The sequence below is a fragment of the Pinus tabuliformis genome, chromosome 7 (genome assembly GCF_031772625.1).
Source record: "Pinus tabuliformis cultivar Carrire ecotype Pingquan chromosome 7, CPIR1, whole genome shotgun sequence".
Classification (NCBI taxonomy): domain Eukaryota; kingdom Viridiplantae; phylum Streptophyta; class Pinopsida; order Pinales; family Pinaceae; genus Pinus; species Pinus tabuliformis.
The window spans coordinates 540,753,474-540,781,108 of record NC_142293.1 but is presented as its reverse complement, the minus strand read 5'-3'; the positions used below and the strand labels follow the sequence as shown (position 1 = coordinate 540,781,108).

The 27,635-nt window shown below is 34.9% G+C and overlaps 1 protein-coding gene across 3 annotated transcripts in view; it reads left to right on the top strand.

Moving 5' to 3' along the window:
- Positions 1 to 27,635, top strand: part of LOC149248452 (sugar transporter ERD6-like 6) — a 117,116-nt gene that overhangs the window by 49,709 nt on the left and 39,772 nt on the right. Inside the window, exons 7-50 of one of the 3 annotated variants that reach the window (XM_089458442.1) lie at positions 13,157 to 13,245; positions 13,456 to 13,534; positions 13,790 to 14,121; positions 14,367 to 14,398; positions 14,500 to 14,776; positions 14,938 to 15,056; positions 15,514 to 15,587; positions 15,685 to 15,773; positions 16,361 to 16,681; positions 16,773 to 16,804; positions 16,901 to 17,028; positions 17,147 to 17,257; positions 17,475 to 17,853; positions 18,256 to 18,336; positions 18,440 to 18,528; positions 18,740 to 18,831; positions 19,057 to 19,379; positions 19,505 to 19,536; positions 19,631 to 19,708; positions 20,038 to 20,148; positions 20,542 to 20,629; positions 20,719 to 20,807; positions 21,016 to 21,109; positions 21,359 to 21,676; positions 21,814 to 21,845; positions 21,926 to 22,003; positions 22,170 to 22,280; positions 22,672 to 22,767; positions 22,916 to 22,952; positions 23,165 to 23,240; positions 23,492 to 23,807; positions 23,920 to 23,951; positions 24,047 to 24,168; positions 24,287 to 24,397; positions 24,791 to 24,871; positions 25,020 to 25,056; positions 25,267 to 25,332; positions 25,577 to 25,899; positions 26,012 to 26,043; positions 26,138 to 26,214; positions 26,355 to 26,465; positions 26,869 to 26,949; positions 27,098 to 27,134; positions 27,345 to 27,436. The gene's annotated coding sequence lies outside the window, so the exon portion shown is untranslated. Of the gene's footprint in view, positions 1 to 13,156; positions 13,246 to 13,455; positions 13,535 to 13,789; positions 14,122 to 14,366; positions 14,399 to 14,499; positions 14,777 to 14,937; positions 15,057 to 15,513; positions 15,588 to 15,684; positions 15,774 to 16,042; positions 16,137 to 16,360; positions 16,682 to 16,772; positions 16,805 to 16,900; positions 17,029 to 17,146; positions 17,258 to 17,474; positions 17,854 to 18,255; positions 18,337 to 18,439; positions 18,529 to 18,739; positions 18,832 to 19,056; positions 19,380 to 19,504; positions 19,537 to 19,630; positions 19,709 to 20,037; positions 20,149 to 20,541; positions 20,630 to 20,718; positions 20,808 to 21,015; positions 21,110 to 21,358; positions 21,677 to 21,813; positions 21,846 to 21,925; positions 22,004 to 22,169; positions 22,281 to 22,671; positions 22,768 to 22,915; positions 22,953 to 23,164; positions 23,241 to 23,491; positions 23,808 to 23,919; positions 23,952 to 24,046; positions 24,169 to 24,286; positions 24,398 to 24,790; positions 24,872 to 25,019; positions 25,057 to 25,266; positions 25,333 to 25,576; positions 25,900 to 26,011; positions 26,044 to 26,137; positions 26,215 to 26,354; positions 26,466 to 26,868; positions 26,950 to 27,097; positions 27,135 to 27,344; positions 27,437 to 27,635 lie in introns of those variants that run through there. The other 2 variants (XM_089458443.1, XM_089458444.1) reach the window with 2 other exon arrangements.

Sequence of the window (27,635 nt, the reverse complement as noted above, 5' to 3'; positions counted from 1 at the left end):
GGCGTATTCGAATTTGAATGCGTATTCGAATTTTTGTCGAATAAATTCGACATTAAAATCGATTAAATTCGTTTTAATGCGTTCAAATTCGTTTTTCGGGCATGCGTGTTGGTAACTTAGGCTTTAGATTAGGTTTTATTGTTGTTTTCATTGCCGCCGCACGACAGAGACAGAGTATACGGATTCTAAGATCCGGAGCAATTCGGTGGTTGCCAGACCGGCAAACGGGCCATAGCGCCCTTGAATCGTTTCACTGGCTTGGATTAAGATCCGATAACTACAAGAAGGAAATTGAGAGTGACAGAAGCGACGAATTTCTTGTGTATGGACCGGCAAAGCCCAAAAGCCACCGTCTGAATTGAGTGTGCTAGAGTGTACACTAAATTTCTCGGTTCAACTTAGGATTCCTCCTCCCATTTTGGAAAAGAGTGAAGGGAACAATAACAACTCCAGTTCAAATGTTGAATGCAAAACCAGAGTATCTCTTCCTCAAGCATTTCTTCCAGCTACTGAGAAGATGGTCTTCGCACGAAATTTCATAAACGAATGATCTGAGAATCAAAAGTTTTCTCTTTAAGCACGTGCCAAGAATTTATGATTCGGACGAAATTATATTCAACGAATGACCTTAGAATGATGATTTGAGTAGCCAACGAATGATCTGAAAATCAAGATTGACCTTTCCGGCAATTTCAATTAAAATTTTTCGTCGTTAAGCACGACTTGCACCTGCTAAGAATTTGTGATTCGGATGAAATTCTATTAACCAACGACCTGAGAATGATGAATTAATTTTCAAAGAAGTGGTTGAGCAGCGTGTATGAAAACTGATCATCAATGTCATAAGTAGATAGATTTTCTTTCGGCTGGAAAGTATGTGGTATGAATTTCGTTGAAAAACTAAATTTTATTTAATGGATAGAAAAACACATTTTTTAAAATTTTAACTTTCATTTTGCAAAACAATATAGCCAAAATTAATTCTATTTAAAAAAGAAAAAATATTATTTAATATTTAATTTCAATTTTTTTACAAAGTATAAAAAAAATTAAAAATATATACAAATAAAAATATAAAACAATATATACAAATAAGTTCATGAAAATATGTATTGCAAACCAATTAGGGTTTAGAATCAGTATATAAATATACAAAACTTTAATATTATTAATAAAATATAATGTCATAACCTAAAAAGATTGAGTATACTACTATAAATTTAGGAATATATAAAATAATTTATGTGCAACATTAAAACGCAGGAATGTCATTACTCAATTAATATGGTTTGAGATGCGGCATATGAATAATAATGTATGGTTATTTAATTTGATGCAGAGGTGATTGATATGATTATTAGAGAGGGTATTTAAATTGTAATTGAGTTTATGATGGATATCTATATCTAAACATTTATATAAAGAAATTTCATACAATTAGATTGTTTTTTTGGAGTTAAATAAAAAAAATTAAATACAAATAAAAATATAAAACAATATATACAAATAAGTTCATGAAAATGTGTATTGCAAACCAATTAGGGTTTAGAATCCGTATTTCTAACAATAAGATAGTCTTTATAATTGTATAAATCTGCCCTCTATCTTTAATATACATTTTTTTTTTCGAATTTCTATATGTCGAATTTTATGTCGAATTTTATCGACAAAATTGAGTTGCCGAACTTTATTCGAATTTCAAGGTCCTCGAACTCGAACTCGAATTCGAACCTGGTGACTAAGTTTACAAGTATTTACTGATAATTTGAATTGTAAATTTGTAAATAATTGAACTTTAAAAGAAAAACAAATTGGAATTGCTTACCTGGTTGATCCACATCTCTTACCATCTTTGCCAAGTTTTTGCCAAATCTCTTACCATCTTTGCCAAGTTTTTGCCAAAGGTACCAGCTGCCATACTAAAAAGAGTAAGTTGTCTATGTATTTCCAACTGGTTTGCATGGTTAGGGATCATGCGCTCCAAGAAATCATACAATCCATCTTTAACCTCCCCAACCTGCAGATCTCCTAGCCGAGCTTTATAATGATACTTTGGGTTCAAAAAATACCCAGCTGCATGTATAGGACGATGGAGTTGATTGTTCCATTTGTTATCAATGATCTCCCATATACGTCCATATTTAGCTAACTTATCCTTGTAAGTTGGTCGTATCTGCTCCTTTGCTTGATCCATAGCCTCATAGATGTAGCCCATGCCCAGTTTTTCCCCATCCAACATCCATAACACCTTAACAAGGGGCTTGGTAATTTTTACGAGCTTTGCAAACATTTTCCAAAAATAATTGTTAAAAACTTTCTTTTTGGTGTCTTGTGATCTTGTCTATGAGCCCATCAAGATTCAGTCCAATCATCAAAAGAAAACATTTTCTGCAAGTTTTTTTGTTGAGAATTGAGGCATTGCAATGTGAGGAAGTGAGTTGCAAGACTCGTAATTGCAGGCCTAACAAGCTCTTTGCCCCCAGTGTTTTTCCTCATTAGGCTCAATACTCATGAGTGGTTGTAGATGTATTTTGTAATGCACTTGGCATGCTCTACAACAGTTTTTACCCACTCCACTTTGCTTATGTCCTTAAGCATGAGGTCTATGCAATGTGCAGCACATGGAGTCCAAAATATGGTCTTATATTTGGACCCAAGCATCTTTCCAGCAAGAACATATTTTGAGGCATTATCTGTGATGACCCACACAACATTCTGCTCCCCCACTCCCTGAATAATCTCATCCAAAAGCTCAAATAAAAGAGTTGCATCCTTCACCTCATAAGATGCATCCATTGATCTGAAAAACATGGTTCCTTGAGGGCAAGAAACAAGGAAATTAATGATAGTGTAGTTCTTTCCATTGGTCTATCCATCTTACATAATGGAACAACCTATTTTGAGCCATGACTCTTTATACTCGGCCAGTACTCATCAATGGAAGAAATCCCTTTTTCCAAAAGGGCTCCCCTCTAGTCATGCATAGCAGGGCCTTTGAAGCCCTTTCCTGCAGCGATAACACACTCCCACATAGTTTGGTAAAAAGTGAGCGAGCAACATTAAATGGGATATCTGCATCGTACTACCATTAGCAATGTATTCAAAAGAAGATTCTTTGTGTTGTTTTTTCCAATGTTCACCCAAAGTGGGTTGATGACTTGGCTGGGAAGAAGTGGGATTAGCAAAGGATGAGAAATAACTCTGGATGTTTGTCCTCTTTGTTCCTTTAGATTGTTGGCCTTGATAATAAGACCCAAGAGCAAGAGGAACATAGTGAAAGGGGTCATTGGTGGAAAGGATAGATGAGGAGTCTTGAATCTCAAAATCATCATACCCACTCTCTTTCATGGCTTGTAATATTTACCTCTTCCTTCTAATTTCTTCAGCCTTCTCCCTAGCCTTATTCTCCTCAAACTTGGCAAGGTATTCTGCCCTAACAGGACCTAATACTTCCTTTGGTGCTTCACATGGCTTTACTTGGCCTCTTATCCTGGCCAAGTGTTGTTTCAACCTGAGAATACCCCCACCTCCAATAGATTTATTGCAAAATTTGCATATAATTTTTCCATCAATCACATCACAATGAGCCCATGTAGTGTCCTTGGATTCTGGAGCCATGGTGACTAGAAATAATTGAAACTTGCAAATAAATTTGCCAATTAAAAAAAATTGCTGCTAAGAAAAATGGAAAACCTAAGATAAATTTAAGAAAAAAAGGCATATTTAGCCTACAAAATTTGATAGCATAGAACTTAAGATTTGATAGCATAGAACACACACAAAAATTAAATACATGGACAACAATGAAATATGGAAATTTTCAAGTGAAAATCCTTACCTGGAATTGCACATTAGCTTCCTTAGCCTCCTCTTGAAGATGCCAACTCTACTAACAGCTCCAAAATATCTCCAAAATATCTCCAAGTCCAACTCCAAGCCTCTAAGATGACTACTCCAGCAAAAACTCAACACTCTCCAAGCTCCCAATGAAACTCACAAAAACTCCAAATGAGATGTGTGAGGCAAATGAGGGGGGTCACCTCCTTTTATTGGCTTGGATAGGGTGTTTTTGGAGGGAAACAACCCTTAGTTTCCCTCCAAACAACCTAAGAAGCTTCCAAAAATCGGCCCGGTGGGTCTGCTCAACCATGTCAATGAACTGACCGGTTTATAACCGAACCAACCAATTTACCCATAAATCGGTTGGTTAGGTCCGGTTTTTGTGAAGAATCGGCAAAATGGTGGCATAAACCCGATTTTGTGGCCAGAATGGCTAGATTTTCTAGTGAACCGGCCGGTTTGACTGGTTTCCGGTTTACGCTGGCCGATTTTTAAACCTATGATTTCAACCAATGAGCTCTCTTTCTACTTTCAGGGATGACCACAAGTTGCATGGGTTCACTGGGACCTTCATTTTCATGATTTGAATCTTCTTCCTTCCTGGCACCTTCCTCTTCAAATATAGGAAGTTCTTCATCATCAGAGTCCATTGAGAGGTCTTCTGTTTTCTTAAATGCAATACTCTCATTAAATATCACATCTTGGCTAACTTCTATTCAGTTTCGTTCCTTTATATGGATCCTATATGCCTTTGAAGTGATGCTATAGCCAACAAATGTTCCCTCATGCTTGTAGGATCCAACTTCTTTCTCTTGTCTTTTTGTATGTGAATATAGACAAGACATCCAAATATTCGGAGATGGTCCACGCTAGGTTTCTTCCCAATGAATGCTTCTTCAGGAGTCATGTTTTCTAGTGATTTGTGAGGACTTAGATTTTGAATATATACAACAGCCTTTGTTGCTTCACCCCATAGAAATTTCGGCATATCTTGATCATGTAACATGGCTCTCTTACACTTTCATCAATAGATCAATTCTTTGGTTCTGCAACTCCATTTTGTTCGGGATTGTATGGGACTATCAACTCCCTCTTAATCATAGACTCCTTACAAAAAGCTATGATTTCCTTTTAAGTATATTCTCCTCCATGATCGAACCTTAGAATCTTTATTCTTATTTTAGTAAGGTTCTCCACTTCAACTTTGAATTTTTGAAATGTGGTGAATACGTCATCCTTGGATTTTAGCAAATAAACCCAAGTTTTTCTTGAATGGTCATCTATGAATGTCACATAATATAGATGACCTCCAAGAGACTTTGTAGACATAAAACCATAAACATCAGAATGAATGAGATCCAAATTTTTGTTTTGACCTTGAAGCACTACTTCCAAATGGTCTTTTGACATTTTCGCTGAATGCATATCCCGTGTATACTCTTTCATGATCCTCCTTGAGTTCGGGGATGCCATTCACCATTGAGTTTAGAGTAGGTAAGATTTTGTAGTGAAGGTGACCAAATATTCTATGCCAAAGTTCACATGGACTTACTTAAATCTGAATGAAAGCTTGAGATAGAGGAGTCAACAATCTGTAGAGTCTTCCTTCTCAAATCCCAATCATCTTTGCATTTTTGATGCTAGAATTTTTATCCCATACTACAACCTTTTGATTTATGAAAGCGACTCTATCTCGCTTATCTTCTGGACATGAAATAGAAAGTAGATTCTTTGGCAAACTTGGAACAAATAGGATGTTGAATGAAAGCTTGAGATAGAGGAGTCAACAATCTGTAGAGTCTTCCTTCTTGAATCCCAATCATCTTTGCATTTTCGATGCTAGAATTTTATCCCATACTACAACCTTTTCATCTATGAAAGCGACTCTATCTTGCTTATCTTCTAGACATGAAATAGAAAGTAGATTCTTTTGCAAACCTGGAACAAATAGGATGTTGTTGAGATGAATGCTTCCTCGATTCTCTAGCTCCAGTGAGGTTGATCCAATTCCTCTTATAGGATAACCCTTCTTGTCACCAAGCTCAACGGAGTAAGAAGATTTTCCTCTTGATAAGGTCTTAATTGCTTGTGCTCTCCAGTGATATGTCTTGATGCTCCACTGTCGATTACCCAAATGTTCTCATCTTCAAATGTGCTAGTAAGAGTTGAGAATAGTCCTTCGTCCTTTCTAGATGTCTTGGTCATATCATTCTTGAAAAATAGGAGATTCCACAATACCTTGATGCCCTTCTTGAAAAATAAGATATTCTACAATGCCTTGATGCCCTTCTTGAGATGACTTGCTACCATCGAACACTTCTTTAGAAACTTCTTCAAGGGAGTAGTGATCTTCATCATGCCCTTAGCCAACCTTAGCTCTGATACCATGTTGAGAAATCTATAGGATAATAGATAGAATGATTTTTCTTTAGCTTGATAACTGCTTGTGATATCTTTTTACTTTTTTCTTACTTATTCGCTGCTTTTTGTATTATTATGTTATTATTTTCATCAAACAACTACCAAAAACAAAAACAAGAAGATCAATAGTACACAAGAAAGCAGGGTATAGGCTGCAAGCCATGGCTAAAACTTCTCCACTTGAGAGGAAAACCCACAAATCTCTTCTCTTCTTATAGATTCTTCAATTGACGAATTCCAAGACCAAGTCCAACCTTCTTGATGATGTGGTTCCTTTATCTAAGTCAAACCCAGTTAAATCTCTTCTAGTAGCACAACTTCGACCCCCAACAACAAATTTTCGGCCTCTATGGAAGGTTTGAAATTTTCGGCCCTCCCAACAACATTGATTCCACACGTGTGAGCTTATTTTGGGCTTCCAAGACTTCTTGAGGCCTTTGCTTGACTTTCTCATTCTTCTAGGGCTTGAGGATGACCTAATGAGCCTTCCTTAGAACTTCTTTCTGTGCTTTCTCCAAGTTCGATCCTGCAACATCAAAACCCTAACCCAGTGGCAGAAACCCTAGTCTCCTTTCTTCGCATGTGTTCTTTCTCCAAGTTCGATCCTGCGACATCAAAACCCTAACCCAGTAGCAGAAACCCTAGTCTCCTTCCTTCGCATGTGTGAAGAGAGAGAGAGAAATTACCCAAGCAGTTGATCTTCGTCCTTCTTCTTCCTTCGCTAGCCTCTTTCTTCTTGTTCTTCGCTTTCTTGATGAGAGAATGAATTGTGTCTCTAGGAGGTCGAGTTCCCTCCTATATATAGGCTCCCAAGGTGGACGAAATACCTCAAATTAGGTTGACATCTTAGTTGGCAGGCTGACTTGGTCTTGGAGGGTATTTTGACACGTTTAAATACAAAATAATTCTTTTTACAAGTTAAAATGTGCTCAATGGGGTCTTCAACACATGACAATGACTCTTTTGATTTCTTGTCCTAGGAAAAACCCTAGAAGCACTCAATGGGTGCTTGATCTCTAAAATAAAAGACCCTGAACACAAAACCCATGTTTCAAAAATAACAATAATAATTTTTCTTTCATTTTACAATATACGAGAATCAAAAGTACATTTTATATTTATGAACACTGAACCTAGTTACACATTTTTCAACAAAAAGAGGCCGAAATGCTAATGTCATGCATGTGTAGGCCCTTTTAGGGTATGCGTTGGGATCCTTTGGTGTTAAGTCGAGTGTAGAGGGCTCCAAAAATCTAGATCTAGTGTTGGCCCTAAATCTCCACGTAAATCATCCTGTGGACCCCAGTTTTGTGTAGGCACAAAATGGGTCTCATGGGTCTCCTGGTGATAGAATAGGTTGGTTTTGCTCCAATGTTGAGGGCTTAGAGGATGGTGCTAGTCCTCCCATGTCTCAAGGGTTGAGACAAACCTCATTTGGGCCTCAGATCTGCTGCCAAAACCCCATATATATTGCTAAGTCAGCTGGGGGCAAAAACCCCATATATATTGCTAAGTCAACTGGGGGCATGCTTGTCCAAGTGCATCATCTCATGAATAATGTGGGGCAAAGTGCAGGCTATCGGGGTGATGTAGGTGCCCATGGAATGGAATGATGCTCTCCAAGTGATAGGAATCCCATGGCTCTCAATGCTTCACTTGTAGGGTGTCACAATGCTCCTCTAGTAGACCTGCGCCCCAATTAAGTTGCCCAACCTATGATGAAAACCACCAAGTGCATCATCCCATGAACAATGTGGGGCAAAGTGAAGGCTATTAGGCTGATGTAGGTGCCCATGGAATGGAATGATGCTCTCCAAGTGATAGGAATCCAATGGCTCTCAATGCTTCACTTGTAGGGTGTCACAATGCTCCTCTAGTGAACCTGCACCCCAGTTAATTTCCCAGCCTATGATGAAAACCACTTGCCAATCACACATAATGTCTAGTGTTGCATCTTCACCATTAGGTACAATTAATGATTAGTGCATTTAATTCACCGCTTGCCAATCACACATAATGTCTAGTGTTGCATCTTCACCAATAGGTACAATTAATCATTAGTGCATCTAAGTGAACCAAGTTTGTTAACCAAGGCAAATTGAGACTTCATGTGGGGTTCATCTTCCAAATTTGGGGCTTTGGTCACATAATAGTGTTACATCCATAGGTAGGAGTGGCTAATAGTCAACTCTATTAGGTGTTCCTAACCCCTAAGGGGAAAATCATGTCCTTGGTACATCCTTCAATCAATAGGTGGCATATGAGTAATGATGGTAAGGAATGTGGATGAAGGGGTCTTAGGGCCATATACCATGGGATAAGGGGTAACAACAATGAGGAAGTCCACATGTTGGATGTAGAGATGTGAGGAGGACAATCATGGTCGCATGAGTTACCCCAACCTTTGCTTTTCCACCCCTCTTTATTTGTTTTTTTTCGTTTTCTTGATTTTTCTTTGTATTATTGCTCGAAGATCTAGGAAATGAGAGCATGTTGTGAATGATGTATAACAATTATTACCCGACTTAAAGGTGGGGCAGTTCATCGCCCACCAGGGGTTTGGACATGCAAGGGTTCCTTTTTAATGATGTGAAAGGGCAATTTTGGCCCAAGGAACTAGCTGATGATTATAATGATAAGGGGTAGAGCTCATGCTTGGTTTTTGCCCACATGTTATTATTAATGTCCCAACCATCTTGATTTTCTTTTCTTTTTGTTTCTTGCATGTGGCCATGATATGATTTTAACTTTCTTTTAGCTGCGTCAACCTCTGGCCCAACGTTTCTAGGCTCGACTCAGATATGTGGACAAGGGGAGGGGGTGTGCCAATGCTTTTGGACACAAAAGAAAAATAGTGAATAGGGCTCGTAATGTGCAGAAGGAAGTGATAAATATGGAATGGGAAAATGAGACCACACTACCAAAATCAGGGTTTCCCAAGTAGTGCCCTTCCTAAAGCCATAAAGCCATAGGCCAATAGGGAAGATCCCACGGGAAAAAAACAATGGTCAAATCCCTTCCTTCTTCCAAGTCACCCAATAATCCATGCTAAAATTCCCAAATGAAAAACAAGCATAATCACCCGATTGCACAATGAAAAACATACCTTGTGGGTCGAATTGCGCACCTTCTAACATGTGCTCTTGAAAAATGGGCAAGAGAAACATACAATTGATGCAGGCGACGAAGATAAAATGGCATATCACATGCTACAAAGTGGTTGTAAGGTGCTGCTAGTTATCAGTTGGAAGAAGATGAATAGGAGAAAAGTTCTCCTGTGCGTACCCACTTTTGGTGGGTAACAGGCAACATAGAGCAAGATTTGAGAGCTCTCCCAGAAAGAGGGAGAGAATCGTGAAAAGACATTTTCTCCAGGTACACTTCTATTAGAAATTATTGTTTCTTATGTTATGGAATTACATTAGATCGATGTAGAGGCCATTTTGAGGAAGAAGTGTACATGGGACCACCTCAAGGCAAAGAATCTCTTGATTGCAAAAAGAAGAATGTACCCCAAACTTGGATTGATGGATCAAGGCTGATCCTATATGTTTTGTTTCTCACGAATGCAGAAGGACTCATGTGTCAGAGGGAGCAGTTATGTTAAAAAGACTCGCTTCCGTAATAGAGGAATCAATCAGGGAGCCATGTTTTAGCTTCTGAGGGAGTTGACCTCTAAGTTCAAGATGATGGATTGTCATTGAGATTGTCAGACTAGATAGCTGATATGCTAGAAAACGACAGTGGCAGAAGGAGCAACTAGGATTACCAAAACATGATCTCTTTTAGCAAAAGCACACAATCAGGGTAACCGAGAAGTAGTCGATCAACTTATGGTCAAACCAAGATGTGGCTCAGCATATGTTTAAGTACCAACATGGTATAGTTGGTTATGGCACAACCAGATATAGTTTGAGATATGACTCAAACAATGAAGTGCCACTACAGAGATATACAAATTCAAATTGGGCAGAAGTCAAAAAGAGTTCATTAGGATGTCACTTCAATTTGTGCCATGTTATGATTTCTTGGATGAGCAGGAAACAAATATTTGACGCACTTAGTTTTGCAAAGGCAAAGTATATTGTAGCTTGGTTGGCAAGTTGAGTAGTAGTATGGCTTCAGTAACTACATATAGGATTGTTTGATCAAGTGCAAACAATGACCATAATGATAGGTCAGAGCACAAAGAGATCTATTATCAAGACATGGTACAAAAAGAAGCGTTATGGCTCCAGTACTATTCTACAGTCAAGCAAATTGCTGACAAAGCCTTTGTCCTGGGATGAAGTCTATATACTTCAAGGACAAGCTAGAAGTGATTAATTATGTCTCTCTTAGCAATAAGGAGTGATGAAATTGCAACATCGAGGATAATCATTCTGCCTAGGTCAGGTTGACCAAGATTAGGGAAAATGGTCCAGAGTGTTGATGTGATAACATCATGGATAGACACTCTCCTTGTGTCAAGTATGACCAAAATTAGGGAGAATTGTCTAGTAGAGGATAATCTTTCCTCTTGTGTAGGTATGTTGACCATAATTAGGAAAAATGGTCCTAGAGGCCCACTAGTCACTCAGTTGAGTGGGTGCCTTTCAACATCAGGTTCAATGTACTCTCCAAATAGGTTGGGTGAGTCCATTTAACATCATGGCCTAGAGTGAGGCTTTTGGATTTGGGACCAAAGTACTCAAATGGATTGAGCAAGTCCCTAGGGTTTCACCACAAGTCAAAGAGATTGACCGGGATGATGGTGAGCCAAGACTACTCAGTGTATCATCAATAACCAAAATCATGGTGACTAGTTGATGCTACTGATGTACCATGTGTTAAGAGTATCGCCTAGGATTATGGTGATGGTGCACCATAGGTCAGAGGTACCAACTGGGATTATGGTAACTAATTGATGATGTTGATTTACCATGAGCTAGAGTTGTTGACCAGGATTATGGTAATTGAATGATGTTGATGTTAATGATGAATTGTTATAATCTTTTCTTAGAGACTTTTGTCAAAATGAGAACATATAGATAGTCATTATGAATACCTCCCTAACTAAGAGGGAGTGTTGAATTTTTGTAGTTATCGCTAGTCTTCATAATTAATATTTTAGCTCTTAGTTGTAATGATAAATATAAAGCATGTTCTTTATGCTATTCTCGAAAGAGATATTTTTTAGGCATGTTCTTTATGTTCTTTTCAAAAGAGAAAATTTGAATTTTGAAAATTGAATTTTTGGCTCCAAACAAGCCAAGTTGGCCGTCCTCTTTTTTCACAATACTGGAGTCTAGGTTAGAATCTTACAATCATTGACGCTACCAATCCAAGTATCACAACAAACTACTTTGCATGGCAGAATAATATATAACAATAAATCTACTAGTGCACAAAATATATAACTTTTTACAATTTTTACGACAACCCAATGTCATGTCCGTTGTCAAACACATTTGTAACAGGGTGCTGCTACACAATTTTGCACAATTTTGGCTCAAGGAAGAGAACCCATCATTTTCGACTTAGGGACTTAGGAGGCAATTCGACTTAACTTGGTTGCTAGTGGAATGTGGGGGCCATCCACATGGGAATTTGAATTGGCCCATTCGAATAGCTTGGAGGGAAAGTCGAGTAAGTCTCTCATTTTGGGATTAATTCATACATCTTGTGAACAAAATCACTTAACTGTTCACTCTGCTGTTTAGCCGAGTCAACCGGCTGTTTAGCCATGAATCTCTCAAGCCAGAGATTCAACCTCTATTTCGGGGGACCATCCGTGCTCGCCCTAGAGAGGCAGTTCTACATGGATTTTAGGAGTTCTAGGGCAGTGACAACACCACCAACCAGCGCAGAGCAAGGAGTGCATATTTTTGGGTAGCTAGGAAACATGCAGAGGGAGATTGAGTCAAGTAGAGATATGATTGCTTGTCCGGGAGTTGGGGAGATGAGGTAGCAACATTAGACCAGCATTCTTGCTGGGTTTTACAGCCCCACCTGAGCCAAAATTCCAGCGATTCGAACTGTTGGGTTGGGGGACAGCATAGAGGCCACACAACAAATTTTTGTGGTACTTGGGAGCAACTGAGTTGGGCCAAGAGATCATTCGAGGAGTTAGATATTGGATAACACAGGTGAACTCAACATTTTGGAGAAGTTTTCAGGTAGATTTATAAGCAGTTTCCAACAAGTCGAAATTGGTAGATAGAGCTGAGGTGAGGCTCCAAGGGGGTCGAAAATCAGAAGACTAAACCAGCCAAAATCCTTTTTGCCTTTTTGACAAGGATCCCAAATATAAAGTTTCATAATTTTTTGAGCACTGGAGGTGGGATTTTAAGCCGAATCTTTGCGGCAAACAGTGTAGAATAGTTGGGGATCGAATAGTGCCTTTGGGGGCCGATTTGGGAAGTCCAAATCGGGCCAAACCATTTCTGGGTTTTTGTGGGTTTTGGCCAAGAACTCTGGAGTTAAAAGCATATAAATTTCTGGGCAGTTTTAGTGCACCTCCCAGCCATTCAACTTCAATAGAGGAACAATTTCTAGGCGGCGCAATGCAGATTGGTGCAGCAGCTGGGCAACCTTCATCTCAACCATTTTCCTACCTGAGTTTGGTCCTACTTGTCCTTTCAGACAAGCCCAGGTGCACCATTCCATCATCTATTGTATTTGATTTGCAGAAATATAATAAAATGGCTCAAAAGTTCTCCATTTGCAGCTTTTATATGGGTGTTTGTTGAATATGTCATTTTTTGTAATTTGCTACATGTATTATTTTGTTGTTATCACTTGTATTCCTATTAAAGATCATTTCAGTGGTATCAGAGCATGATCTTGGCCCAACTATGGGAAATTAGCCAGAAGATCAAGGAAGCTTTGTGTATGAGTGCATACTGTAATGCAGGTAATGCAAATGTTGAGAATCACTCACTAAAGTGTTGAAATGTATTTGTGAGTGGGAGATTGTGGTAGAGGTCAAAGGTAGAGGCAAAGGTATGTGTGAGTTTTCTTTTGGTGCAAATATTCATATATCATCCACTATTTACCTATATATGATCATCCCTCGTTATCTATTTAGGGTTTATGATTTTTAGTCTTTACATAAGTTGTACTTTCTAGTGCATAAAATTATTCATAATATCTCACAACATTTTGTGTATTTAGTTTTTTTAATAATGTCTTATTGAGTGCAATGCAATGCAGATAATGGAATGTAAAGAATCACTAGCTAAACTACTGAAATATCTTTCTCTGAGAGATAAAGGTAAAGACAAATGTAGAGGTGAGTTCTTTTTTTTTTGTGTAAAATCTATTTATGATTTGTTACGAGGTCTTTCTCATTTCAAATACAACGTTCTCCTCCCTCTTAACGATTTAGGTTTGATTTATTGTGCATAAGGTTACTCATAATCTTTGTGCATAATGTTACTCATAATATTGTTGGTCTCTAATTAAGATTTCTCATAAGATATTTTGATATTTTTTTCATGTTACTCACCATTGTGTATTTAATATTACTCATATTTTTTGTGTGCAGGGTGTTATTAGTTGGCCATCGATGCATTCTGGGGTTGCAGATTGGTGTCTCCATCTGTTGTTTTTCTTTTCTTTTTATCTTTTTACAAGTTTTGTTGTTTTTTGTTATTGTTGTGATTTTCCCTTTGTTTTGTTTATTTATTTATTTTATTTCTTCACATTTGTGAGCATGGCCATGCGAATTTGTAGTTTGATGTTTTTTTCTTCTTATGCGCTCTCCTTTTCTATTTTTCTTGTTTATGTTCTTTTGTTTTGGGTTTGTGGGTGAGAAGGAAGCAATCAAACAAGTCATTTGGTTTAGTTCCAAAAGTGTAGTGGGCAATGGCAATGGAGGTATGTATTAAGGAATTTACTTGTTTACTGGTATATAGTTTTATCTTTTTTTAATTTAAGTCATTTGGTGTTTCATACTTATTTGTTTGTTTGAATATAAATGCAATGTAGTGTAGTGAGCAATGGCAATGGAGGTATGTATTAAGGAATTTACTTGTTTACTGGTATATAGTTTTATCTTTTTTTAATTTAAGTCATTTGGTGTTTCATACTTATTTGTTTGTTTGAATATAAATGCAATGTAGGTTAAGGAAGACAGAGGAGCACTATAACAAAGGTAGAGGCAAAACCATAATTATATGGTTTTATGTCCATTTTTATTTAACTCATATGTTGCTCCATCATAACATTATATTATGTGTGTTTGTTGAAATGTAGATGCAATACAAATTAAGGGTTGAATAGTGTGGAGAGATGATCCATAGTTCACGAGTGTAATGGACAAAGGTGAAGAAGGTATGTATATGTATGGGGGGTTTTGCATGTTTATGCATAAAGGTGAACAAGGTATGTATGTGGAACTTACTTGTTTGTTACCAAATAATTGTATAGTTTTATGTCCATTTTTATTTAACTCATATGTTGCTTCATCAGGGTTGAATAGTGTGGAGAGATGATCCATGGTTCACAAGTGTAATGGACAAAGGTGAAGAAGGTATGTATATGTATGGGGGTTTGCTTCTTTATTCAAGATGAACATATGAACAAGGTATGCATGGGGAACTTACTTGTTTGTTACTAAATAATTATATAGTTTTATGTCCACTTTTATTTAACCCATATGTTGTTTCATCATTGTATCTTGTGTGTTTGTAGAAATGTAGATGTCACATAGATTAAGAAAGGTGAAGGAACATGTGAAACTACTATTCTCTTTGTGTGAGAGAGATGTGAGTCACCGTAGCAAAGGTAGACCTTTGAAGCAAAGATAGAGGGTGAGTTATATTTTGTTACAAAACTCATTTTTAAATTAGATACATATTATATTATTTGAGATTTATTTATATAATGAATGTTATGCAAATGTGGGTAAAGTAAGCTGGTGCGTAGTATCGAGGAAACTACATAATTTTTTTGTATGAGAGAGACTTGCAAATATTTAGGAGAACAAAAGAAAAAAGTGTGTAACTACATAATTTTTTTGTATGAGAGAGACTTGCAAATATTTAGGAGAACAAAAGAAAAAAGTGTGTTTTCTTTTGGTTAGACATGGATATCTTCTCGTTTCATTACAATCGTTCTCCTTCCCCCTTATTGGGGAATTATGATTTTTGGGCATTACATAAGATGTACTTTTGCATAATATTACTCATAAGACATTTTGTTTTGGTTTATAATTTCTCATAATATATTAATTATCTGTTTGGTACATTGTGTGGCAACTTAAACTAGGTCCTAACAACCCATGATTACATGAGCATGCTGGGTTGGTTACACAAACATAGTGGGTGAAGGCGAAGATTGAGGTGATATGCATGGTTCCATCTTCCTTGTACTTAAATTCAAGGCATCTTATGTTATTTGTCATCTATTTAATTATTGACCACGTACGTTGAAATGCAGGTAATGTAAATGTCGAGAATCACTAACTAAAGTGCTGAAATGTATTTGTGAGTGGGAGATTGTGTTAGAGTGCAAAGGGAGAGGCAAAGGTATTTGTGAGTTTTCTTTTGGAGCCAATATTCATATATCTTCCACTATTACCAATATACGATCATCCCTTGTTATTTATTTAGGGTTTACGATTTTTATTCTTTACATAGGTTGTATTTTCTAGTGCATAAAATTATTCATAATATCTCACAACATTTTGTGTATTTAGTTTTTTTTCCGTAATGTCTTATTGAGTGCATAATATCTCACAACATTTTGTGTATTTAGTTTTTTTCCGTAATGTCTTATTGAGTGCAATGCAACGCAAAAAATTTGATGTGAAGAATCACTAGTTAAACTACTGAAATATATTTATCGAAGAGAGATTGTAGTTGAGTGTAAAGGTAAAGACAAAGGTTGAGGTGAGTTATTTTTTGTGCAAAATATATTTATGATTTGTTATGAGGTCTCTCTCCTTTCAAATACAATGTTCTCCTATTGTGCATAAAGTTACTCATAATCTTGTGCATAAGTTTACTCATAATATTGTTGGTTTCAAAATAAGATTTCTCATAAGATATTTTGATATATTTTTCATGTTACTCACCATTGTGTATTTAATATTACTCATATTTTTTGTGTGCAGGGTGTTATTAGTTGGCCATCGACGCATTCTGGGGTTGCAGATTGGTGTCTCCATCTGTTGTTTTTCTTTTCTTTTCATCTTTTTACAAGTTTTGTTGTTTTTTTGTTCTTGTTGCGATTTTCTCTTTGTTTTTTGTTTTTTTCTTTACATTTGTGAGCATGGCCATGCTAATTTATAGTTTGATATTTTTTTGTCTTATGCGCTCTCCTTTTCTATTTTTCTTGTTTTTGTTCTTTTGTTTTGGGTTTGTAGGTGAGAGGGAAGCAATCAAACAAGTCATTTGGTTTAGTTCCAAAAGTGTTGTGGGCAATGCCAATGGAGGTATGTATCATGGAATTTACTATCATTTTTTAATTTAACTCATTTGGTGTTTCATACTTATCTATTTTGTTTGAATTTAAATGCAATGTAGGTTAAGGAAGACAGAGGAGCACTATAACAAAGGTAGAGGCAAAACCATAATTATATGGTTTTATGTCCATTTTTATTTAACTCATATGTTGCTCCATCATTGTATCATGTGTGTTTGTTGAAATGTAGATGCAATATAAATTAAGGGTTGAATAGTGTGGAGGGATGATCCATAGTTCACAAGTGTAATGGGCAAAGGTGAAAAAAGTATGTTAATGTATGGGGGATTTGTTTGTTTATGCATAAAGGTGAACAAGGTGCGTATGGGGAACTTACTTCTTGTTTGTTATTACATGATTATATAGTTTTATTTCCATTTTTATTTAATTCATATGTTGCTTCATCATTATGTCATGTATGTTTGTTGAAATATAGATGTGACATAGATTAAGAAAGGTGAAGGAACACATGAAACTACTATTGTCTTTGCGTGAGAGAGATGTGAGTCACTATAGCAAAGGTAGAGTTTTGAAGCAAAGATAAAGGGTGAGTTATATTTTGTTACAAAACTCATTTTTAAATTAGATGCAAATTATATTATTGGTAAAGCGAGGTGGTGCGTAGTATGAGAGAGACTTGCAAATGTTTAGGAGAGCAAAGGAAAAAAGTGTGTTCTCTTTTGGTTAGACATGGATATCTTCTCGTTTCATTACAATCGTTCGCATACTTCATCATTGTATTGTGTGTGTTTGTTGAAATGTAGATGCAATACAAATTAAGGGTTGAATAGTGTGAAGGGATGATCCATAGTTCACAAGTGTAATGGGCAAAGGTGAAGAAGGTTATATGTATGACATAAAGGTGAACAAGGTATGTATGATGAAGAAGGTTATATGTATCACATAAAGGTGAACAAGGTATGTATGAGGAATTTACTTGTTTGTTACTACACAGTTATATAGTTTTATGTCCATTTTATTTAACTCATATATTGCTTCATCATTTTATCGTGTGTGTTTGTTGAAATGTAGATGTGACATAGATTAAAAAAGGTGAAGGAACACGTGAAACTACTATTCTCTTTGCGTGGGAAAGATGTGAGTCACCATAGCAAAGGTAGATCTTTGAAGCAAAGATAGAGGGTGAGTTATATTTTGTTACAAACTCATTTTTAAATTAGATGCACATTATATTCTTTGAGATTTATTTATATAATGAGTGTTATGCAAACATGGCTAAAGCAAGGTGGTGCGTAGTATCCAGGAAACTACAATTTTTTTGGTTGTTGTTGTATGAGAGCGTCTTGCAAATGTTTAGGAGAACAAGGGAAAAAAGTGTGGTCTCTTTTGGTTAGACATGGATATCTTCTCGTTTGATTACAATTGTTCTCTTGCCCTCTTCCTTTTTGAGGAATTATGATTTTTGGGCATTACATAAGATGTACTTTTGCATAATATTACTCATAAGACATTTTGTTTTGGTTTATGATTTCTCATAATATATCTAAGCATCTGTTTGGTACATTGTGTGGCAACTTAAACCAGGTCCTAACAACCCATGATTACACAAGCACACTGGGTGAAACCATGGCTACACAAGCATAGTGGGTGAAGGCAAAGATTGAGGTAATATGTATAGTTCCATTTGCATGTACTTAAATTCAAGGCATCCTACATTATTTGTCATATATCTAATTATTGATTATTGACCACGTACATTGTAATGCAGGTAATGTAAATGTGGAGAATCACTAACTAAAGTCTTGAAATGTATTTGTGAGTGGGAGATTGTGGTAGAGTGCAAAGGTAGAGGCAAAGGTATGTGTGAGTTTTATTTTGGTGCAAATATTCATAAATCATCCGCTATTTACCTATATACCATCATCCCTCGTTATTTATTTAGGGTTTATGATTTTTAGTCATTACATAAGTTGTACTTTCTAGTGCATAAAATATTCATAATATCTCACAACATTTTGTGTGTATTTAGTTTTTTTCATAATGTCTTATTGAGTGAAATGCAATGCAGATAATGGAATGTGAAGAATTGCTAGTTAAATTACTGGAATATATTTATCAGAGAGTGATTGCAGTAGTGTAAAGGTAAAGACACAGGTAGAGGTGAGTTCTTTTTTGTGCAAAGTTTGTTTATGATTTATTACGAGGTCTTTCTCCTTTCAAATACAATGTTCTCCTCCCTCTTAACGATTTAGGTTTGATTAATTGTGCATAAGGTTACTCATAATATTGTTGGTCCCTAATTAAGATTTCTCATAAGATATTTTGATATTTTTTTCATGTTACTCAACATTGTGTATTTAATATTACTCATATTTTTGTGTGCAGGGAGTTTTTAGTTGGCCATCGACGCATTTTTGGGTTGCAGATTGGTGTCTCCATCTATTGTTTTTCTTTTCTTTTTATCTTTTTATTAGTTTTATTGTTTTTTGTTATTGTGGTGTTTTCCTATTGTTTTGTTTATTTTTTTTGTTTTTCACTTTTGTGAGCATGGCCATGCTAATTTGTAGTTTGTTGTTTTTACTTCTTATGCGTTCTCCTTTTCAATTTTTCTTGTTTTTGTTCTTTTTTTGGGTTTGTGGGTGAGAGGGAAGCAATCAAACAAGTCATTTGGTTTAGTTCCAAAAGTGTAGCGGGGAATGGAAATGGAGGTATGTATTAAGGAATTTACTTGTTTATTGGTATATAGTTTTATCCTTTTTTATTTTATTTTTTAAATTTAACTCATTTGGTGCTTCATACTTATCTCATGCGTTTAAATTTAAATGCAATGTAGGTTAAGGAAGACAGAGGAGCACTATAACAAAGGTAGAGGCAAAACCATAGTTATATGGTTTTATGTTCATTTATTTAACTCATATGTTGCTCCATCATTGTATCATGTGTGTTTGTTGAAATGTAGATGCAATACAAATTAAGGGTTGAGTAGTGTGGAGGGATGATCCATAGTTCACAAGTGTAATGGGAAAAGGTGAAAAAGGTATGTATATGTATGGGGGATTTCCTTGTTTATGCATAAAAGTGAACAAAGGTATGTATGGGGAACGAACTTGTTTGTTACTACATAATTATATAGTTTTATTTCCATTTTTATTTAACTCATTTGTTGCTTTATCATTGTATCATGTGTGTTTGTTGAAATGTAGATGTGAAATAGATTAAGAAAGGTGAAGGAACACGTGAAACTACTATTCTCTTTGTGTGAGAGTGACGTGAGTCACCACTACATGATTATATAGTTTTATTTCCATTTTTATTTAACTCATTTGTTGCTTCGTCATTGTATCATGTGTGTTTGTTGAAATGTAGATGTGACATAGATTAAGAAAGGTGAAGGAACTCGTGAAACTACTATTCTCTTTGCATGAGAGAGACATGAGTCACCATAGCAAAGGTAGACCTTTGAAGCAAAGATAGAGAGTGAGTTATATTTTGTTACAAAACTCATTTTTAAATTACATAGATATTATATTATTTGAGATTTATTTATATAATGAGTGTTATGAAAATGTGGGTTAAAGCATGGTGGTGTGTAGTATCGAGGAAAATTTGATTTTTTTTTGTATGAGAAAGACTTGCAAATGTTTAAAAGGACAAAGGAAAAAAATGTGTTCTCTTTTGGTTAGACATGGATATCTTCTCGTTTCATTACAATCGTTCTCCTTCCCCCTTCCTTGAGAGATTATGAATTTTGGGCATTACATAAGATGTACTTTTGCATAATATTACTGATAAGACATTTTGTTTTGGCTTATGATTTCTCATAATATATCTAAGCATCTGTTTGGTACATTGTGTGGCAACTTAAACCAGGTCCTAACAACCCATGATTACACAAGTATACTGGGTGAACCCATGGCTACACAAGCATAGTGGGTGAAGGCGAAGATTGTGGTGATATGTATGGTTCCATCTGCGTGTACTTAAATTCAAGGAATCCTACATTATTTGTCATCTATCTAATTATTGACCACGTACATTGTAATGCAGGTAATGTAAAGGTGGAGAATCACTAACTAAAGTGTTGAAATGTATTTGTGAGTGGGAGACTGTGGTAGAGTGCAAAGGCAGAGGCAAAGGTATGTGTGAGTTTTATTTTGGTGCAAATATTCATAAATCATCCACTATTTACCTATATACCATCATCCCTCATTATCTATTTAGGGTTTATGATTTTTAGTTTTTACATAATTTGTATTTTCTAGTGCATAAATTATTCATAATATCTCACAACATTTTGTGTATTTAGTTTTTTCATAATGTCTTATTGAGTGAAATGCAATTCAGATAATGGAATGTGAAGAATCGCTAGTTAAACTATTGGAATATATTTATCAGAGAGTGATTGTAGTAGAGTGTAAAGGTAAAGACACAGTTAGAGGTGAGTTCTTTTTTGTGCAAAGTTTGTTTATGATTTGTTACGAGGTCTTTCTCCTTTCAAATACAATTTTCTCCTCCCTCTTAACGTTTTAGGTTTGATTAATTGTGCATAAGGTTACTCATAATCTTGTGCATAAGATTACTCATAATATTGTTGGTCTCTAATTAAGATTTCTCATAAGATATTTTGATATTTTTTTCATGTTACTTAACATTGTGTATTTAATATTACTTATATTTTTGTGTGCAGGGAGTTATTAGTTGGCCATCGACATATTTTGGGGTTGCAGATTGGTGTCTCCATCTATTGTTTTTCTTTTCTTTTTATTTTTTTATTAGTTTTGTTGTTTTTTGTTATTGTGGTGTTTTCCTGTTGTTTTGTTTATTTTTGTTGTTTTTCACTTTTGTGAGCATGGCCATGCTAATTTGTAGTTTGTTGTTTTTCTTCTTATGCGCTCTCCTTTTCTATTTTTCTTGTTTTTTTTTTTTGGGTTTGTGGGTGAGAGGGAAGCAATCAAACAAGTCATTTGGTTTAGTTCCAAAAGTGTAGCGGGGAATGGAAATGGAGGTATGTATTAAGGAATTTACTTGTTTATTGGTATATAGTTTTTTTTTTTTTTTTTTTTAATTTAATTTTTTTTTTTAAATTTAACTCATTTGGTGCTTCATACTTATCTCATGTGTTTAAATTTAAATGCAATGTAGGTTAAAGAAGACAGAAGAGCACTACAACAAAGGTAGAGGCAAAACCATATGTTCATTTATTTAACTCATATGTTGCTCCATCATTGTATCATGTGTGTTTGTTGAAATGTAGATGCAATACAAATTAAGGGTTGAGTAGTGTGGAAGGATGATCCATAGTTCACAAGTGTAATGGGAAAAGGTGAAAAAGGTATGTATATGTATAGGGTATTTCCTTGTTTATGCATAAAGGTGAACAAAGGTATGTATGGGGAACTTACTTGTTTGTTACTACATAATTATATAGTTTTATTTCCATTTTTATTTAACTCATTTGTTGCTTCATCATTGTATCATGTGTGTTTGTTGAAATGTAGATGTGACATAGATTAAGAAAGGTGAAGGAACACGTGAAACTACTATTCTCTTTGCGTGAGAGAGACATGAGTCACCATAGCAAAGTTAGACCTTTGAAGCAAAGATAGAGGGTGAGTTATATTTTGTTACAAAACTCATTTTTAAATTACATGGATATTATATTATTTGAGATTTATTTATATAATGAGTGTTATGCAAATGTGGGTTAAAGCAAGGTGGTGTGTAGTATCGAGGAAACTTCGATTTCTTTTTTTGTATGAGAGAGACTTGCAAATGTTTAGGAGGACAAAGGAAAAAAATGTGTTATCTTTTGGTTAGACATGGATATCTTCTCGTTTCATTACAATCGTTCTCCTTCCCCCTTGAGAAATTATGATTTTTGGGCATTACATAAGATGTACTTTTGCATAATATTACTCATAAGACATTTTGTTTTGGTTTATGATTTCTCATAATATATTTATGCATTTGTTTGGTACATTGTGTGACAACTTAAACTAGGTCCTAACAACCCATGATTACACAAGCATATTGGGTCCAAGCATATTGGGTGAACCCATGGTTACACAAGCATAGTGGGTGGAGGCGAAGATTGAGGTGATATGTATGGTTCCATCTGGTTGTAATTAAATTCAAGGCATCTTGCATTATTTGTCATCTATCTAATTATTGACCACGTACGTTGTAATATAGGGAATATAAATGTCGAGAATCACTAACTAAAGTGTTGAAATGTATTTATCAGTGGGAGACTGTGGTAGAGTGCAAATGCAAAGGCAAAGGTATGTTTGAGTTTTCTTTTGGTGCAAATATTCATATATCATCCACTATTTACCTATATACGATCATCCCTTGTTATATATTTAGGGTTTATGATTTTTAGTCTTTATATAAATTGTACTTTCTAGTGCATAGAATTATTCATATTATCTCACAACATTTTGTGTGTATTTAGTCTTTTTCATAATGTCTTATTGAGTGCAATGCAATGCAGATAATGGAATGTGAAGAATCACTAGTTAAACTATTGAAATATCTTTATTACAGAGAGATTGTTGTAGGGTGTAAAGGTAAGGACAAAGGTAGAGGTGCATTCTTTTTGGTGCAAAGTTTGTTTCTGATTTGTTATGTGGTCTTTCTCCTTTCTAATACAACATTCTCCTCCCTCTTAACGATTTAGGTTTGATTAATTGTGCATAAGGTTACTCATAATCTTGTGCATAAGGTTACTCATAATATTGTTGGTCTTTAATTAAGATTTCTCATAAGATATTTTACTCAAAATTGTGTATTTAATATTACTCATAATTTTGATGTGCAGGGTGTTATTAGTTGGCCATTGATGCATTTTGGGGTTGCATATTGGTGTTTCCGTATGGTGTTTTTGTTTTCTTTTTATATTTTTATTAGTTTTTTTGCTTTTTTGTTATGTGATTTTCCTTTTGTTTTGTTTTTTGTTTTCATATTTGTGAGCATGGCCATGCTAATCTATAGTTTGATATTTTTTTGTCTTATGCGCTCTCCTTTTCTATTTTTCTTGTTCTTGTTCTTTTGTTTTGGGTTTGTGGATGAGAGGGAAGCAATCAAACAAGTCATTTGGTTTAGTTCCAAAAGTGTTGTGGGCCATGCCAATGGAGGTATGTATCAAGGAATTTACTTGTTTACTAGAATATAGTTTTATCATTTTTTAATTTAACTCATTTGGTGCTTCATACTTATCTATGTTGTTTGAATTTAAATGCAATGTAGGTTAAGGAAGACAGAGGAGCACTATAACAAAGGTAGAGGCAAAACCATAATATATGGTTTTATGTCCATTTTTATTTAACTCACATGTTGCTCCATCATTGTATCATGTGTGTTTGTTGAAATGCAGATGCAATACAAATTAAGGGTTGAGTAGTGTGGAGGGATGATCCATAGTTCACAAGTGTAATGGGAAAATGTGAAGAAGTATGTATACGTATGGGGGATTTCCTTGTTCACCTTTTCATAAAGGTGAACAATGTATGGAGAACGAACTTGTTTGTTACTACATAATTATATAGTTTTATGTCCATTTTTATTTAACTCATATTGCTTCATCATTGTATCATGTGTGTTTGTTGAAATGTAGATGTGAAATATATTAAGAAAGGTGAAGGAACACGTGAAACCACTGTTCTCTTTGCGTGAGAGAGATGTGAGTCACCATAGCAAAGGTAGACCTTTGAAGCAAAAATAGAGGGTGAGTTGTACTTTGTTACAAAACACATTTTTAAATTAGATGCATATTATATATTTGAGATTTATTTATATTATGAGTGTTATGCAAATGTGGGTAAAGTAAGGTGGTGCGTAGTATTGAGGAAACTACGGATTTTTTTGTATGAGAGAGACTCGCAAATGTTTGGGAGAACAAAGGAAAAAAATGTGTTCTGTTTTGGTCAGACATGGATATCTTCTTGTTTCGTTACAATCATTCTCATTCCCCCTTCCTTATTGAGGAATTATGATTTTTGGTCATTACATCAAATGTACTTTTGCATAATATTACTCATAAGAAATTTTGTTTTGGTTTGTGATTTCTCTTAATATATCTAAACATCTATTTGGTATATTATGTGGCAACTTGAACCAGGTCCTAACAACCCATGATTACACAAGCATATTGGGTGAATCCATGGTTACACAAGCATAGTGGGTGGAGGCGAAGATTGAGGTGATATGTATGGTTCCATCTGTTTGTACTTAAATTCAAGGCATCTTACATTATTTGTCATTTATCTAATTATTGACCATGTACGTTGTAATACAAGGAATATAAATGTCGAGAATCACTAACTAAAGTGTTGAAATGTATTTGTCAGTGGGAGATTGTGGTAGAGTGCAAATGCAAAGGCAAATGTATGTGTGAGTTTTCTTTTGGTGCAAATATTCATATATCATCCACTATTTACCTATATATGATCATCCCTTGTTATATATTTAGGGTTTATGATTTTTAGTCTTTATATAAATTGTACTTTCTAGTGCATAAAATTATTCATAATATCTCACAACATTTTGTGTATTTAGTCTTTTTCATAATGTCTTATTGAGTGCAATGCAATGCAGATAATGGAATGTGAAGAATCACTAGTTAAACTACTGATTACAGAGAGATTGTAGTAGAGTGTAAAGGTAAGGACAAAGGTAGAGGTGCGTTCTTTTTGGTGCAAAGTTTGTTTATGATTTGTTATGCGGTCTTTCTCCTTTCTAATACAACATTCTCCTCCCTCTTAACGATTTAGGTTTGATTAATTGTGCATAAGGTTACTCATAATATTATTGGTCTTTAATTAAGATTTCTCATAAGATATTTTGATATTTTTTTCATGTTACTCAAAATTGTGTATTTAACATTACTCATAATTTTGATGTGCAGGGTGTTATTAGTTGGTCATCGATGCATTTTGGGGTTGCATATTGGTGTTTCCATCTGTTGTTTTTGTTTTCTTTTTATATTTTTATTAGTTTTTTTGTTTTTTTGTTATGTGATTTTCCTTTTGTTTTGTTTTTTTGTTTTTTTTTTTCATATTTGTGAGCATGGCCATGCTAATTTGTAGTTCGACTTTTTTTCTTCTTATGCGCTCTCCTTTTTTATTTTCTTGTTTGTGTTCTTTTGTTTTGGGTTTGTGGGTGAGGGGGAAGCAATCAAACAGGTCGTTTGGTTTAGTTCCAAAAGTGTAGTGGGCAATGGCAATGGAGGTATGTATTAAGGAATTTACTTGTTTACTGCTATATAGTTTTATCCTTTTTTAATTTAACTCATTTAGTGCTTTATACTTATCTCATTTGTTTAAATTTAAATGCAATGTAGGTTAAGGAAGACAAAGGAGCACTATAACAAAGGTAGAGGCAAAACCATAATTATATAGTTTTATGTTCATTAATTTAACTCATATGTTGCTCCATCATTGTATCATGTGTGTTTGTTGAAATGCAGATGCAATACAAATTAAGGGTTGAGTAGTGTGGAGGGATGATCCATAGTTCACAAGTGTAATGGGAAAAGGTGAAGAAGTATGTATATGTATGGGGGATTTCAATGTATGTATGGAGAACGAACTTGTTTGTCACTACATAATTATATAGTTTTATGTCCATTTTTATTTAACTCATGTTGCTTCATCATTGAATCATGTGTGTTTGTTGAAATGTAGATGTGAAATATATTAAGAAAGGTGAAGGAACACGTGAAACTATTGTTCTCTTTGTGTGAGAGAGATGTGAGTCACCATAACAAAGGTAGACCTTTGAAGCAAAAATAGAGGGTGAGTTGTACTTTGTTACAAAACACATTTTTAAATTAGATGCATAGTATATATATTTGATATTTATTATTTATTTATATAATGAGTGTTATGCAAATGTGGGTAAAGCAAGGTGGTGTGTAGTACTGAGGAAACTATGGATTTTTTTTGTATGAGAGAGACTCGCAAATGTTTGGGAGAACAAAGGAAAAAAGTGTGTTCTGTTTTGGTTAGACATGGATATCTTCTCGTTTCATTACAATCATTCTCCTTCCCCCTTCCTTATTGAGGAATTATGATTTTTGGTCATTGCATCAGATGTACTTTTGCATAATATTACTCATAAGACATTTTGTTTTGGTTTATGATTTCTCTTAATATATCTAAACATCTATTTGGTATATTATGTGGCAACTTAAACCAGGTCCTAACAACCCATGATTACACAAGCATATTGGGTGAACCCATGGTTACACAAGCATAGTGGGTGGAGGAGAAGATTGAGGTGATATGTATGGCTCCATCTGTTTGTACTTGAATTCAAGGCATCTTACATTATTTGTCATCTATCTAATTATTGACCATGTACGTTGTAATACAGGGAATATAAATGTCGAGAATCACTAACTAAAGTGTTGAAATGTATTTGTCAGTGGGAGATTGTGGTAGAGTGCAAATGCAAAGGCAAAGGTATGTGTGAGTTTTCTTTTGGTGCAAATATTCATATATCATCCATTATTTACCTATATACGATCATCCCTCGTTATATATTTAGGGTTTATGATTTTTAGTCTTTACATAAATTGTACTTTCTAGTGCATAAAATTATTCATAATATCTCACAACATTTTGTGTATTTAGTTTTTTTTATAATGTCTTATTGAGTGCAATGCAATGCAGATAATGGAATGTGAAGAATCATTAGTTAAACTACTGAAATATCTTTATCAAAGAGAGATTGTAGTAGAGTGTATGGTAAGACAAAGGTAGAGGTGAGTTCTTTTTTGTGCACAATCTGTTTATGATTTGTTATGAGGTCTTTTTTGTTTCAAATACAGCGTTCTCCTCCCTCTTAATGGTTTAGGTTTAATTAATTGTGCATAAGGTTACTCGTAATATTGTTGGTTTCTAATTAGGATTTATTATAAGATATTTTGATATTTTTTTTCTTGTTACTCAACATTGTGTATT